We start from the raw sequence: 15,921 nt of genomic DNA on the forward strand, positions 1-15,921 counted from the left end.
CTCCACAGGCCCAGTGAGAGGGACTGTGGGTGAGAGGGACTATGGGCGTGGGGAGCAGTGAATATTCATGCTCTTTAACAGTGGGCAAACGTGTTAGCCGCAGCTGCTGGCTCCTGCCTCCTGTAACCTGCTCCCCCGTCTCTGCCACTTCCCCCCTACCCTTAGCCACTATAAGGTACATCTGGGCTATAAGACGCACCCTTTTCTCTAAAATTTTGGAGGGAAAAAGTGCGTCTTATTGTCCAAAGAATATGGTACTTGACCCCAAAGTCTCCATGTACAGTGTTTTATGGGGTTTATTTCTGGCCTTAGGCTTTCCTACATTACAAGAAAGACACCAGAAAAAAAGCAAATATTAAAATGTTTAAAAAAGAAAATAGACACCAACAATTCTTGGAAGAAGAAAAAAAAACATAAAAGAGCAGAAGACACATTCTATTATTTTCAACATGCTAAACATTTGTTTTTAGATTAACTCTTTTGGACGCCAGAACATAGATGTACACCGCAGGGAAAGAACAGGTGTGGCTGCAACAAAAAGCCTGGCAGTTTAGGGGTGGATGACTGTATGAGAATAGTTGTGCGTTCAGGCTTCCACTAAGTGCACCTAGTGGATCCTGTGCCTCGGGCAGGTATTGTCAACCCACAGGATATTAACCTAAATGTGACCCGACTGAGGTGCTCTGCACACTACAGGGTATGGGTGTGTGGCGTATATATGCACACATGTAAATCGTGTAAACCACATACACCGGTAGGAGCGGCTGGGGACTCACCAGGTTCCAAAGGCGTTGTGGATGTGGTGCTGCTTTATATGTTGCTGCCTGAAAAGATCTGTGGTGGCGGTCCTGGTGTTCAGATGGCAGGAAGGCGGATTACTGGCAGCCGTGGCACAGCAGGAATGCAAAGAAGCTGCGTAGAGCCAGGGAGAGCCCCGGCCAGTGGCATCCCTGGATACGAGCGGTAACCCTGATGAAGAAGGACGCTACTCCTTCGAAACGCATCGGATACCCTCTTGGTCTCAGCACCGCTCCGTAGTTCCTGTAAGATCACACGCCAGGCTTTCTCACGGCCACTCTTCCCCCGCTCGTATCCACGGACGCCACTGGCCGAGGCTCTCCCTGGCTCTACGCAGCTTCTTTGCATTCCTGCTGTGCCGTGGCTGCCACTAGTCCGCGTTCCTGCCATCTGAACACCACGACCGCCACCACGGATCTTTTCAGGCAGCAACATATAAAGCAGAACCACATCCACAACTCCTTTGGATCCTGGTGAGTCCTCAGCCGGCCCTACCGGTGTATGTGGTTTACACAATTTACATGTGTGCATATATACGCCACACACCCATACCCTGTAGTGTGCAGAGCACCTTAGTCACATTTAGGTTAATATCCTGTGGGTTGACAATACCTGCGCGAGGCACAGGATCCACTAGGCGCACATAGTGGAAGCCTGAATGCACGACTATTCTCATATAGTCATCCACCCCTATTCAGCAGGGGTCCTACTCAGAAACCCCCCCCCCCCCCCCCACAAGCCCCCAGTAGGTGCACTTCCTTTCCTCTCATTTTTTGACCCAATTCCCTTCACGGTTGTCATACCCTCAAGCACAGTTTCCGCTTCACTATCATAATTGGTTACAGTACATGTCAGTTCTGGCACCTGTCTGTCTCGATTCCAGCTGCTGGGGGTAGCATTCAGGAGTTAGCGCTTGTGTGTTTTTTCTATATACAGCCGTGGCAGTTTAACCACTTGCTCTTGTCAAAAGCAAACATGGCATCTCAGAAGGTGTGACAGAGTTCGGCTGAATGCCCTCCGCCCCCGAGTACTCGATAGTATGGGGCGGCCTAGATACTACGATACTTACATGCCTAATAATGGTCAAACATCAGAATCTCAAATACAGATACCATCATAATAATTCGGATTAAAGCAACCGGTATACATATGGGTACAACCCTGCAGAGCTCACAAACAACATTCAACCACCAAAACATGGAGCAAAAACACCACAAAAAAAACAAAAAACAAAGAAAAAGTTTTCTTGATTAGAATAAAATTGTATTCTTTTATTGCAAAAAATGAGTAAAAACAGAAGTCATTAAGTTATAAATATGTATAAACAGAGCTATTCGAATATGGCCACAGATGCCAAGATGTACAAATGCTACAGACAAGACATACTCATGGGCAAAGTAATACAGAATCATCAGCAATATCCCCAATCAAAATATCAATCCAATCTAAAATGCCAGTGCATAAACTCCAGAGATATAGGGATGGCCAAATCCTAAGTGTCCTAGAGGTAAGTATACAATAGTAACAAAGAGATTTCTCACTGTTCTTCCATCAGTGACGTGTCATAGAAAACTCACCACCTGAAGCACTAAGGGGCCATACATATTGTAAGTAGTCTCACCCATATACAGTACAGACCAAAAGTTTGGACACACCTTCTCATTTAAAGATTTTTCTGCATTTTCATGACTATGAAAATTGTACATTCACACTGAAGGCATCAAAACTATGAATTAACCCATGTGGAATTATATACTTAACAAAAAAGTGTGAAACAACTGAAATTATGTCTTATATTCTAGGTTCTTCAAAGTAGCCACCTTTTGCTTTGATGACTGCTTTGCACACATCCTCTTGATGAGCTTCAAGAGGTAGTCACCGGGAATGGTTTTCACTTCACAGGTGTGCCCTGTCAGGTGTAATAAGTGGGATTTCTTGCCTTATAAATGGGGTTGGGACCATCAGTTGTGTTGTGCAGAATTTGTATTATGGCAAGAAAAAAGCAGCTAAGGAAAGAAAAACGAGTGGCCATCATTACTTTAAGAAATGAAGGTCAGTCGGTCCGAAATATTGGGAAAACTTTGAAAGTGTCCCCAAGTGCAGTGGCAAAAACCATCAGGCGCTTCAAAGAAACTGGCTCACATGAGGACCGCCCCAGGAAAGGAAGACCAAGAGTCACCTCTGCTTCTGAGGATAAGTTTATCGGAGTCACCAGTCTCAGAAATCACAGGTTAACAGCAGCTCAGATTAGAGACCAGGTCAATGCCACACAGAGTTCTAGCAGCAGATACATCTCTACTACAACTGTTAGGGCTCATTTCCACTTGTGAGGAAAACGGACAAGTGCAATCCGATATAAAAATAAAAAAAACAAAAAAAAAAACGGACTGCACTCGGACCAATGTTATTCAATAGGCGTCTTTTCATTTGCGATTTTTTTCTTAGCCGAAATCGGACTGAGAAAAAAAATCGCTGCATGCTTCGTATTGCTGCGATTCTTGGACGAGACTCGCCAATGCAAGTCAATGGGTGCGAGAAAAAAAATGCACAGCACTCGCACCATGCGTATGACGTCCGTTTTTTACGGATACCTTACCATTCTGTGGCATAGAACACTGTAAATGGTCCTGTAACTGACTGTATAAAAATAGTTGCAGAGAAAAAAAAAAGGATTGCATACGGATGCCATATGGATGGTGCAATAAAAAAAAAAAAAAAAAAAAAATCACATTTAACTCGCATGACAATCGCATACTTTTCATCCCTTTTTTTAGGTCCAGATTACGGACCGTTTTTTCTCCCGCAAGTGGAAATGAGCTCTTAAGAGGAGACTTTGAGCAGCAGACCTTCATGGTAAAATAGCTGCTAGGAAACCACTGCTAAGGACAGGCAACAAGCAGAAGAGACTTGTCTGGGCTAAAGAACACAAGGAATGGACATTAGACCAGTGGAAATCTGTGCTTTGGTCTGATGAGTCCAAATTTGAGATCTTTGGTTCCAACCATTGTGTCTTTGTGCGACGCAGAAAAGGTGAATGGATGGACTCTACATGCCTGGTTCCGACCACGAAGCATGGAGGAGGAGGTGTGATGGTGTGGGGGTGCTTTGCTGGTGACACTGTTGGGGATTTATTCAAAATTGAAGGCATACTGAACCAGCATGGCTACCACAGCAACTTGCAGCGGCATGCTATTCCATCCGTTTAGCGTTTAGTCGGACCATCATTTATTTTTCAACAGGACAATGACCCCAAACACACCTCCAGGCTGTGTAAGGGCTATTTGACCAAGAAGGAGAGTGATGGGGTGCTACGCCAGATGACCTGGCCTCCACAGTCACCAGACCTGAACCCAAACGAGATGGTTTGGGGTGAGCTGGACCGCAGAGTGAAGGCAAAAAGGGCCAACAAGTGCTAAGCATCTCTGGGAACTCCTTCAAGATTGTTGGAAGACCATTCCCGGTGACTACCTCTTGAAGCTCATCAAGAGAATGCCAAGAGTGTGCAAAGCAGTCATCAAAGCAAAAGGTGGCTACTTTGAAGAACCTAGAATATAAGACATAACAAAAAAGTGTGAAACAACTGAAATTAAGTATATAATTCCACATGTGTTAATTCATAGTTTTGATGCCTTCAGTGTGAATGTACAATTTTCATAGTCATGAAAATACAGAAAAATCTTTAAATGAGAAGGTGTGTCCAAACTTTTGGTCTGTACTGTAGATGTCCATCTGTAGCCAAGCTTTTCGCAATGGCTTCCTTGGGGGGCTGGGATTTAATTAGAATCACCTGGAAAACTAATTATCACGTGTTTAAGATTGATTTCAGTGATCCATTGAGACACTATACCATCCACGAGTTTATTTTAAAAACAAAACAAAGAAATCTTTATGGCACTTAGATCCATTTTGCATATTAATTTGTAAACATTATCCTGTGTGAATTGCAAGCTGCTATTGTTGGAAAATTATACTATGTAGGAGGAGGGCGGTAATGTGGGAACATTATACTATATGTGTAGGAAACTGCTATTGTGGGAACATTATACTATGTAGGAGGATGGTGGTACAGTGGGAACATTACACTGTGTGTGGTGCGATGATGGTACTATGGAAACATACTGTGTGGAGAGAATGGAGGGACTGTGAGATAATACTATGTTTGGGGGTATGGTGAAACTGTGGAAATATCTTTTGTGTGAGACATGCCAGTACTGTGGAAACTTTATACTGTGTGAGGGGAATCATATATACTGCATAAGGGGTGTAAAAACATGTGTCGTAAGAAGAACAAATCCTCAGGGCTGTGCCGCATTTGTACAAAGACTGCCATCTGCCATTCAGACAGGACCCTACGGAATCAATGGGAAGAGAGAGAGCATCAGGAAGAAACAGCGTAGATGGTACACCAGGTCAGGTGACCTTGATGACACAGTTTCCTGTTATTATAAAGGCCATGGCCCCAAAGCCACCAAGCAAAAAACAGGGTGCCAGTGAAGAATCTGAGGTACCAGGCCATGGTAAAGTGCCCGAGGCAGCTGGTTGTGGTGGCAGTACCCAGGCGGCACCAGATGATTCCCAGAGTCCAGACTATGCCAGCTAAGGCCTGAGAACCAGACCTGTGCTGATCAAGACCCGGAGTCCAGACTTTGCATGTCAATTCCTGAGAACCTAACCTGCGCCGGTCAAGACCAGAGTCCAGATTACGCCAGGCAAGATCAGAGTCCCAGCTCTTGTTACTTCTGGTACAAGAGACGGATGTGCCAATGATCTGTGAGGAGAGTCTGCTCAGTAGTATATGCAGCACCCCAGAGTCCTGGTCGTTGCAGTACTGTTGCTCCGCCGCTAAGGGGAGCTATGGTACGTCTGATGGCACTGAAGGAGTTCATCTGACCAGGTATCACAGACACCAATACATTTCACAGCCGGGCCTCCAGGGGGAGCTAAGGGTTCTATTCATTAGGCCACTCCTCACACACTGGTAAAACTGGGGGTCAGGCAGGAAGTTAGACAGAAGCTGACTGGGTTGGAACCAGGCAACATCCTGTGGCAGAGGGTGTTGCAGGAGAAGATTCGGTAGGGTCTCTGTCAGGGGTGGGATCCTGACAGAGGCTTGGCAACTTGAGAGAACGTGACGGGTCCGTGCCTGCTCAGTATAGCGGCGGTACCCAAGGAAGGACTAGAAGCGAGATGGATTGTGCCGAGTGAGAAACGAGATCAAGGCAACAAGGAGAATACCAGTAGGGGTTATGCTGTAAGACCGAGGCAACATCCTACTGAGGCGCACAACCGGCGGCCGGAATGCCGAGGAAGTATTTCAATATTCAGCTTCAAGCAATACTCTAAACAGCGGCAGGACAGTCAGTCTAAGGCGGGCTGTCTCACTTAAATCACCTATGCAGTCTTGGGGGGCAACTTGTGGGGAGGGGCGACTCTAGGGTCCCGGAAGAGCTCCGAGCCTACCCGTCAAACGGGTGCCGTTCCAACCATAATAACAGGGAGGAACAGAGAATTAGCAGAACATCATCTAATTGAGTTGTGAGGGAACTTAAGAAACGGACACAACAGTTGTGGGGACTTTCCGTAAGCACAGCAGGGAAGGACCGCAACACATAGCGCTAGAAGGAAGGCACAGATTTCCACCTGCTAAGAGAACTCTGGAGGTGCCATTGGACCGGCCGGACCTGCGCAGCCTGGTAATCTGGATTCTGGACTGAGGACCCAGAGATCTTCAGTAAAGAGGTAAAGAGACTGCAACCTGGTGTCCTCGTTATTTACTGCACCGCACCACAGCCTCACCACTACCTTCATCCATCATATTTATCACTGTACGCCCCTCGGCAGGGTCACGGACCGGGCCTAGCCACCGTGACAACCCCAGAGCAGAGACTCAGAGGCCCGGTACCGGGTACCCCTCGGCCCTGCGGCAGTGGGGGCGCTACATATACGACTGCATTAAAGAGCAGGAGGCGCGAGTGAGCCGGCCATTGCTTCCAGCACTGAAATCAGTACAGGTGTTAGTAAAGAGGAGACCCCACTATGGCCGGTGTTCGCAGAATAGAGTGTTGTCGACTATATGTGTCAGGAAAATCACCCTTGTCAGTAGCTAAAGTCACATGTGGTTAGAGGCTGCTATTACAGTGAGAATGAGGCGGAGAATTCATTGTGTATCTGATATTGGATATTTCACCTCGTAATCACCCTGTTCTGCATTATTCACTGTTGCCGTAGTGACCACAATTCCCATTATCAGGAAATAAATAATTATATTGGTTACTTCCGCCTTGTGTTTGTTGGTGTGTTGTATCCGGTCACCTGATTACAGGGGCATTATGGAGGCATTATACTGTGTGGGGGCATCATATATACTGCATAAGGGGCATAATGGGGGCTTTACACTGTGTGGGGCCAAGAAAGGGCCCTGTACTATGAGAACAATCCGTTCCCTCACTTCCTGTCTTCCATAGTTGGGTCGTATGTATTAATTACAGGAAATAGAACAAAACGTTATGATTCCTATAAAGGGGCAACAAAAACCTCAGAAAAGTCTCAGTGCAGAAGGGGTTAATGTCCCCCGTGCTCAGTAATGGGGAATCTCCAGCACCGACCTCCACCCGCAGAGCCGCACTCCACATAGAGAATAATGGAGCCTCCAGCACCGACCTCCACCCGCAGAGCCGCACACCACATAGAGAATAATGAGCCTCCAGCACCGACCTCCACCCGCAGAGCCGCACTCCACATAGAGAATAATGGAGCCTCCAGCACCGACCTCCACCCGCAGAGCCGCACTCCACATAGAGAATAATGGAGCCTCCAGCACCGACCTCCACCCGCAGAGCCGCACATCACATAGAGAATAATGGAGCCTCCAGCACTGACCTCCACCCGCAGAGCCGCACTCCACATAGAGAATAATGGGGCCTCCAGCACCGACCTCCACCCGCAGAGCCGCACTCCACATAGAGAATAATGGAGCCTCCAGCACCTACCTCCACCCGCAGAGCCGCACATCACATAGAGAATAATGGAGCCTCCAGCACTGACCTCCACCCGCAGAGCCGCACTCCACATAGAGAATAATGGAGCCTCCAGCACCGACCTCCACCCGCAGAGCAACACTCCACATAGAGAATAATGGAGCCTCCAGCACCAACCTCCACCCGCAGAGCCGCACTCCACATAGAGAATAATGGAGCCTCCAGCACCAACCTCCACCCGCAGAGCCGCACTCCACATAGAGAATAATGGAGCCTCCAGCACCGACCTCCACCCGCAGAGCCGCACTCCACATAGAGAATAATGGGGCCTCCAGCACCGACCTCCACCCGCAGAGCCGCACACCACATAGAGAATAATGGGGCCTCGAGCACCGACCTCCACCCGCAGAGCCGCACTCCACATAGAGAATAATGGAGCCTCCAGCACCTACCTCCACCCGCAGAGCCTCACTCCACATAGAGAATAATGGAGCCTCCAGCACCGACCTCCACCCGCAGAGCCGCACTCCACATAGAGAATAATGGAGCCTCCAGCACCGACCTCCACCCGCAGAGCCGCACATCACATTGAGAATAATGGAGCCTCCAGCACCGACCTCCACCCGCAGAGCCGCACACCACATACAGAATAATGGAGCCTCCAGCACCGACCTCCACCCGCAGAGCCGCACTCCACATAGAGAATAATGGGGCCTCCAGCACCGACCTCCACCCGCAGAGCCGCACTCCACATAGAGAATAATGGAGCCTCCAGCACCGACCTCCACCCGCAGAGCCGCACACCACATACAGAATAATGGAGCCTCCAGCACCGACCTCCACCCGCAGAGCCGCACTCCACATAGAGAATAATGGAGCCTCCAGCACCGACCTCCACCGCAGAGCCGCACTCCACAAAGAATAATGGGGCCTCCAGCACCTACCTCCACCTGCAGAGCCGCACTCCACATAGAGAATAATGGAGCCTCCAGCACCGACCTCCACCCGCAGAGCCGCACATCACATTGAGAATAATGGAGCCTCCAGCACCGACCTCCACCCGCAGAGCCGCACACCACATACAGAATAATGGAGCCTCCAGCACCGACCTCCACCCGCAGAGCCGCACTCCACATAGAGAATAATGGGGCCTCCAGCACCGACCTCCACCCGCAGAGCCGCACTCCACATAGAGAATAATGGAGCCTCCAGCACCGACCTCCACCCGCAGAGCCGCACACCACATACAGAATAATGGAGCCTCCAGCACCGACCTCCACCCGCAGAGCCGCACTCCACATAGAGAATAATGGAGCCTCCAGCACCGACCTCCACCGCAGAGCCGCACTCCACAAAGAATAATGGGGCCTCCAGCACCTACCTCCACCTGCAGAGCCGCACTCCACATAGAGAATAATGGAGCCTCCAGCACCGACCGCCACCCGCAGAGCCGCACTCCACATAGAGAATAATGGAGCCTCCAGCACCGACCTCCACATGCGGCTGCCCTGTGCGCACAGGACCTGTGATGAGGTCACAGAAGGGGAGGAGTCAGGGGTCACATGATCAGGGACCTCATTGTATGATACCGCAGACCAGACTCAAGTTAGTCTGCAGTTAGCGATTAGGCTATGTTCACACTTTGCGGTTTTTGCTGCGGATCCGCAGCAGTTTTCCATGCAGGGTACAGTACAATGTTACCCTATGGAAAACAAAAACCGCTGTGCCCACTTTGCGTTTTTCCACTGGAAATTCCGCACGGATTTTCTGCGGAAAAAAAAAAGTAGCATGTTAATTATTTCTGCGGATTGCGCAGCGGTTTTCCACCTGCACCAATAGGAAAGTGCAGTTGGAAAACCACAGTGGAATCCGCAGTAGAAACCGCACAAAAAACCACAGTGAAAACCACCGCGGTTTTGCACTGCGGTTTTTGCAAATCCGCTGTGGAAAAATCCGCAGCTAATTCCGCAAAGGGTGAACAAGCCCTTAGAGTTTCATGCATGGTGAATTATACATAGAGAGGATATTGTTTGGGTAAAATTTTGATCAGGACTTTGAGATGTTTATTTTGACTACTTGTGGTCCTGGGTTATTCACGTAAATCACTTATGTCGCGAATTATCAAACGCACTCAATCGTACGTAAGTTCAATTTGAAAACAGGTACCCTGGACCACTAGTACTCAAAATGAACATATCAATGTGCTGAACAATATTTACCAAAAAAAATATCAACTCTATGTGTAGTTCAGAAGTTATTCACGTAAATCGCTTATGTCACGAATAATCAAACGTTCTCAATCTAACAAATTTTGCCCCAAAAATTCCAAACTCTATGTATTTTTGAAGAAGTATACAAAATATGCTAACTCCACATGTGAAACATTTTATCGGTACCTCACTGTTTGCTATCACAACTTACTTGAAGTTTCCATAAGGGCTTAACCCACTTATCTATGTTTAATTCAAGGGTGGTTGAACAGATGCTAAGTTTGTGTGTGAAATTACACTTAATAAAGTTTTATGTCATCAAATTATTTATATGTAATTGTATCGTCATTCTTAACTTTACATAGTGGTTCTTGTGTAGACATGGGGGTCAGTGGGTGCTCTCGTCCGCTGTCCCGACCGCCTTTACAAAGACAGCATGGACTATGGCTCATCCCAACTGAACGCCCGACCTCCTCAACAGTGGGTGGAACACTGCTCATACAACACAAGGTGAGGGAATCACAATATTAAGACTTTCTTGGATCTCCAAACAATTAATGGCATATATCACACAACCAGCAAAACACAAAATGTAACAGGCAACAGTTTCTCACCCTTCCACTGGCTCCCCAGGGATTATAATATCCGTTCATCAGAGCTTCCAGGCAGGGCCGGCGTCAGCACCCGGTGCACCTGGGCAAGTGCCAGGGCCCTGGCGAGACAGGGTGCCCACTCACGCTGTCTGGGATACAGGGTACCCAGGAGCTGAAGGGGCCTGCAGTCAGAATTTTTACAAACCAGAGCGGTGTGTGTGCGGAGGAAGCAGGAGTCAGCATTGTGACAGACAGCTGGGAGAGGCAGCCAGTGCTGAGCAACAGGAGGGCGGGACTTTCCAGCATCCAATCCCGGCTGAGCGCGGGTTTAGTGCAGCTCCAGTGTGCTGTGCTCCCGTCACACAGTACAGTCAGGAGTGAGTCACGGAGCAGCCCCCCTCCCCCGGTGAGTGTTGTCTGAGCCTGTGTTGTTTAAGTTTATGGACGGTGTCCTGACAGGCTCTAGTCGGGTCCCTGCAGCCGACCATCCTCAGTGAGTTGGCTACTGTGCTCATTGACAGCGTCAATCATAACAGCAGCTGCCACAGTATGTCCCGAGTCTGACCCGTCTGTATCATGAAAATAGCAGAGCTGAGTGGCCCTTCACCTCCTGCAGAGAAGCATAACCTGCCCCCTGACAGGACACAGCAGCCCCCTCTCAAGATTCCCTGCATTTACTTCTCCAAACTTCAGTCTTCACAATGGAGCTATGGTGTCCTGTCAGGGGGCAGATGGGGCACAGAAGCCTTATCCTTCTCTGTTCTCTGGAGGGGGCTTATCAGGATTTATAGCCACTGAACAGGCTCCTCTTCTAGAGATGCTATGTAACATGACCACACACTGTGTATATATATATATATATATATATATATATATATATATATATATATATATATACACATACAAACACAGTATATGGTAAAAGTAGGCCGCAAATTCCACAGTACTATAGAAAAGTAATTGAGGCTGGACTCCAGCATGAGAAGCTAATGAGAGAAGATCTGCAGGGGGAATAAAGGGTCTTAGTCCTCGCTCACACGAGCGTATAACACAGCCGAGTGCTATGTGATGTTTATCGGATAACACTCGGCATAATATTATACTATAGGGCAGAGCAGATCTGTGATTTTTTTCTGCAGACCAAATTCGTCTGTGGAAAAATTATCTGCAGCACGCTGCGAGTGGCTCTGGAATTCGGATTACACGGACCCATTGAAATCTATGGATGCGTGTGAAACTTCAGGCTGCACTCAGCTGTCATCTGAGTGCAGTCTGACATCCACGGCCTCAGACAGTGGAGAAGATGGAGAAATTAAGTGTCCTTGTCTTCTCAATGTGCTCCGATTATCTCATGCAAGAGAATCAGATGACACTCGGATGAGAGTTTGAGCCGAGTGTCAGTGGCATAATTGAGGAGATTCTCTCACATGACAGAATCATGACTCGTGACCCCAGCCTTACACTTTTTTCAGCTGGACAATTATTTTATATATTTTAATTATTCCTAATATTCCCAAAAACTTTATAATATAAGTATCCTCCTTCCCAAACCACTGACTTAAGCAAGGCCGCCATCAGGGCATTACTGCCCTTACTGGATGAGGCCCGATGAGCAGATGGGGCCCGCACTGGGCCCCCTTTCCTCTGCTCAGCGGGCCCAAGCTAAAGGCTTCTGCCAGCTCAGCAACTGATCGTGTGTCCTCAGACACACAGGCAGTTAAAATTTGTTCCTGTATGGGAGATTGCTACCCCACAGCAACAGTTAACATCCGCCAGCCAATCACAGGCCGGCAGCTGACGTCAGCGGGCACTTAGCCAGCATATGACATCACTGTCATACGCCGAAATGAAGGTCCGGGCCTCAGATGCATCGAGTGGAGGACACTGTTGGATCTCAGCCAGGTAAAGAGAAACTTTATTTTTTTTGTAAAGCCGCGGTATGGGGCATATTATACACTATGGGACTGAATTATACAACTATATATAGTAGTGTATATACCTGCGAGAACCTCGCATCACTTCACCCTGCACAGCCGCCCGTTCTTTGGAGAGGAGTGTGCAGCTGCATAGAAAAACGGACGATTTGGGTGAGGCAATGCAAGGCTCGCGCATCGCTCTCGCATAATTGGCATATAAGGGGATGACAGCCCCTCTGCTGTATGGTATTGTAGAATTTTCAATAGCTATCACTCATGTAAGAAGTGAAATCTGGCAATGTACTATAACTATATTTCTCTGCTGTATCTGTGCATCATGAATCGTGGTATGTGTTAAAAGGGGGGGGGGGGCACTGGGACTCTTTCGCCCGGGGCCCTCAAAAACCTGGAGCCGGCCCTGCTTCCAGGGCTACTTACTCCAAGCCAGCAGCACCCCGCTTTCGGCGGGCACCCACCGAGAACGGAATAATGCCAGATTTAGGAAGCTGACTGAGTACTGCAAATTCTGTAGTCAGGTGACTGGATTGTCCCAAGCTGTATACCATCCTTACCAGTCTTTGATATCTCGGCCGAATCCTTGGATTCGATGCTGAAGTCCATGTAGTCTTATAATCCATGTTCGGTTATGGCCTGCCAATCGGATTCGCAGATCCAAAATTGGTACCATGCAGCAAGAGAGACTTGGGCACTGGACAGTCCTTCTATACCCCTGAGCTCTCAATTCAGACCCTTGGGGCTTCATGATTGGTGGAATAAGAGTGTGCTAGATTCCAAGCCGCAAACACTCAGATCTACCTCTCTGGCCCAGACGTCACCGCTCTGCTGTCCAGAATCCCAGAGTACTTATCAGCTATATCCTCCTTCTTCTCCTCTCACTTCCTCAAACTCAATGTGAACAAATCTGAACTCATCATCTTTCCTCCATCCCACAGATCTTCCTTACCTGACCTATCTATCGCAATCAATGACATCATGCTTTCCCCCGTACCGGAAGTCCGCTGCCTCGGAGTTACCTTCAACTCTGCACTGTCCTTCAAACCGCACATCCAAGCTCTTTCCACCTCCTGTCGCCGCCAGCTCAAAAATATCTCCAGAATCCGTCCTTTCCTCAACCTTCAATCTACTAAAATGCTTGTGCATGCCCTCATCATCTCCCGCCTTGACTACTGCAACATCCTTTTCTGTGGCCTCCCTGCTAACACCCTTGCACCTCTCCAGTCCATCCTTAACTCTGCTGCCCGACTAATCCACCTCTCTCCTTGCTACTTCTCCGCTTCCCCTCTCTGCAAATCTCTTCACTGGCTCCCATTCCCTCAGAGTATCCAGTTCAAATTACTAATACTGACCTACAAAGCCATCCATAACCTGTCTCCTCCATATATCTCTGAACTAATCTCCATATATCTTCCCTCACGTAATCTCTGGTCCTCCCAAGACCTCCTTTTCTCCTCCACACTTATTCGATCCTCATTCAATCGCCTCCAAGACTTCTCCCGAATATCCCCCATCCTCTGGAATTCTCTGCCCCAAAACGTCCGGTTATCCACCACATCCTTCAGACGGAACCTGAAAACTCATCTCTTCAGGAAAGCCTACAGCCTGCACTGACCCCGCTGCCTCCTCATCACCACTGAAGCTACCGCCTCACCAACACCGGAGCTCCTGCAACCCCCAACCTATTGTCTCCTTCCCCATAATCCTGCAGAATGTAAGCACGCAAGGGCAGGGTCCTCGCCCCTCTGTATCAGTCTGTCATTGTAAAGGTACCTTCACACTGACCAACTTTCCAACGATAACGACAGCGATCCGTGACGGTGCAGCGTCCTGGATAGCGATATCGTTGTGTTTGACACGCAGCAGCGATCTGGATCCTGCTGTGATATCGTTGGTCAGAGCTAGAAGTCCAGAACTTTATTTGGTCATCAGATCGGCGTGTATCGTTGTGTTTGACAGCAAAAGCAACGATGCCAGCAATGTTTTACAATGGTAACCAGGGTAAATATCGGGTTACTAAGCGCAGGGCCGCGCTTAGTAACCCGATATTTACCCTGGTTACCATTGTAAAAGTAAAAAAAAAAACACTACATACTCGCCTTCTGATGTCTGTCACGTCCCCCGGCGTCCGCGCTGCTACTCAGAGCTTCCTGCACTGAATGTGTCAGTGCCAGGCGTAAAGCAAAGCACAGCGGTGACGTCACCGCTGTGCTCTGTACTGCCGGCGCTTAGACAGTGCAGGGAAGCGGACGCCGGGGGACGCGACAGGCACCGGAATGTAAGTATGTAGTGTTTGGGTTTTTTACATTTACACTGGTAACCAGGGTAAACATCGGGTTACTAAGCGCGGCCCTGCGCTTAGTAACCCGATGTTTACCCTGGTTACCCGGGGACTTCGGCATCGTTGGTCGCTGGAGAGCTGTCTGTGTGACAGCTCTCCAGCGACCACACAACGACGAAACAGCAACGCTGCAACGATCGGCATCGTTGTCTATATCGCTGCAGCGTCGCTTAATGTGACGGTACCTTTAGTTTGCTTACTGTAAGTGATATCTGTAAAGGTACCTTCACACTAAACGATATCGCTAGCGATCCGTGATGTTGCAGCGTCCTGGCTAGCGATATCGTTGAGTTTGACAGGCAGCAGCGATCAGGATCCTGCTGTGATATCGCTGGTCGTTTAGGAAAGTTCAGAACTTTATTTGGTCGTCAGATCGCCGTGTATCGTTGTGTTTGACAGCAAAAGCAACGATACCAGCGATGTTTTACAATGGTAACCAGGGTAAATATCGGGTTATTAAGCGCAGGGCCGCGCTTAGTAACCCGATGTTTACCCTGGTTACCAGTGTAAAATGTAAAAAAACAAACAGTACATACTCACCTTCGCGTCCCCCGGCGTCCGCTTCCTGCACTGACTGAGCGCCGGCCGTAAAGTGAAAGTACAGCACAGCGGTGACGTCACCGCTCTGCTGTTAGGGCCGGCACTCACAGTCAGTGCAGGAAGCGGACGCCGGGGGACGCGAAGGTAAGTATGTACTGTTTGTTTTTTTACATTTTACACTGGTAACCAGGGTAAACATCGGGTTACTAAGCGCGGCCCTGCGCTTAGCAACCCGATGTTTACCCTGGTTACCCGGGGACTTCGGCATCGTTGGTCGCTGGAGAGCTGTCTGTGTGACAGCTCTCCAGCGACCACACAACGACGAAACAGCAACGCTGCAACGATCGGCATCGTTGTCTATATCGCTGCAGCGTCGCTTAATGTGACGGTACCTTTAGTTTGCTTACTGTAAGTGATATCTGTAAAGGTACCTTCACACTAAACGATATCGCTAGCGATCCGTGATGTTGCAGCGTCCTGGCTAGCGATATCGTTGAGTTTGACAGGCAGCAGCGATCAGGATCCTGCTGT

At 48.6% G+C, this 15,921-nt stretch overlaps 1 protein-coding gene across 1 annotated transcript in view; it reads right to left on the minus strand.

Annotated features, from left to right (window-relative positions):
- The window catches only part of LOC143766487 (uncharacterized), a 416,280-nt gene extending 405,470 nt beyond the window's left edge, over window positions 1-10,810 (minus strand). Inside the window, exon 1 of the mRNA XM_077254203.1 lies at window positions 10,600-10,810. The gene's annotated coding sequence lies outside the window, so the exon portion shown is untranslated. The remainder of the gene's footprint in view (window positions 1-10,599) is intronic.
- Window positions 10,811-15,921: the final 5,111 nt, after the last annotated feature.

This window comes from Ranitomeya variabilis, chromosome 4, assembly GCF_051348905.1.
Source record: "Ranitomeya variabilis isolate aRanVar5 chromosome 4, aRanVar5.hap1, whole genome shotgun sequence".
NCBI classification, from domain to species: domain Eukaryota; kingdom Metazoa; phylum Chordata; class Amphibia; order Anura; family Dendrobatidae; genus Ranitomeya; species Ranitomeya variabilis.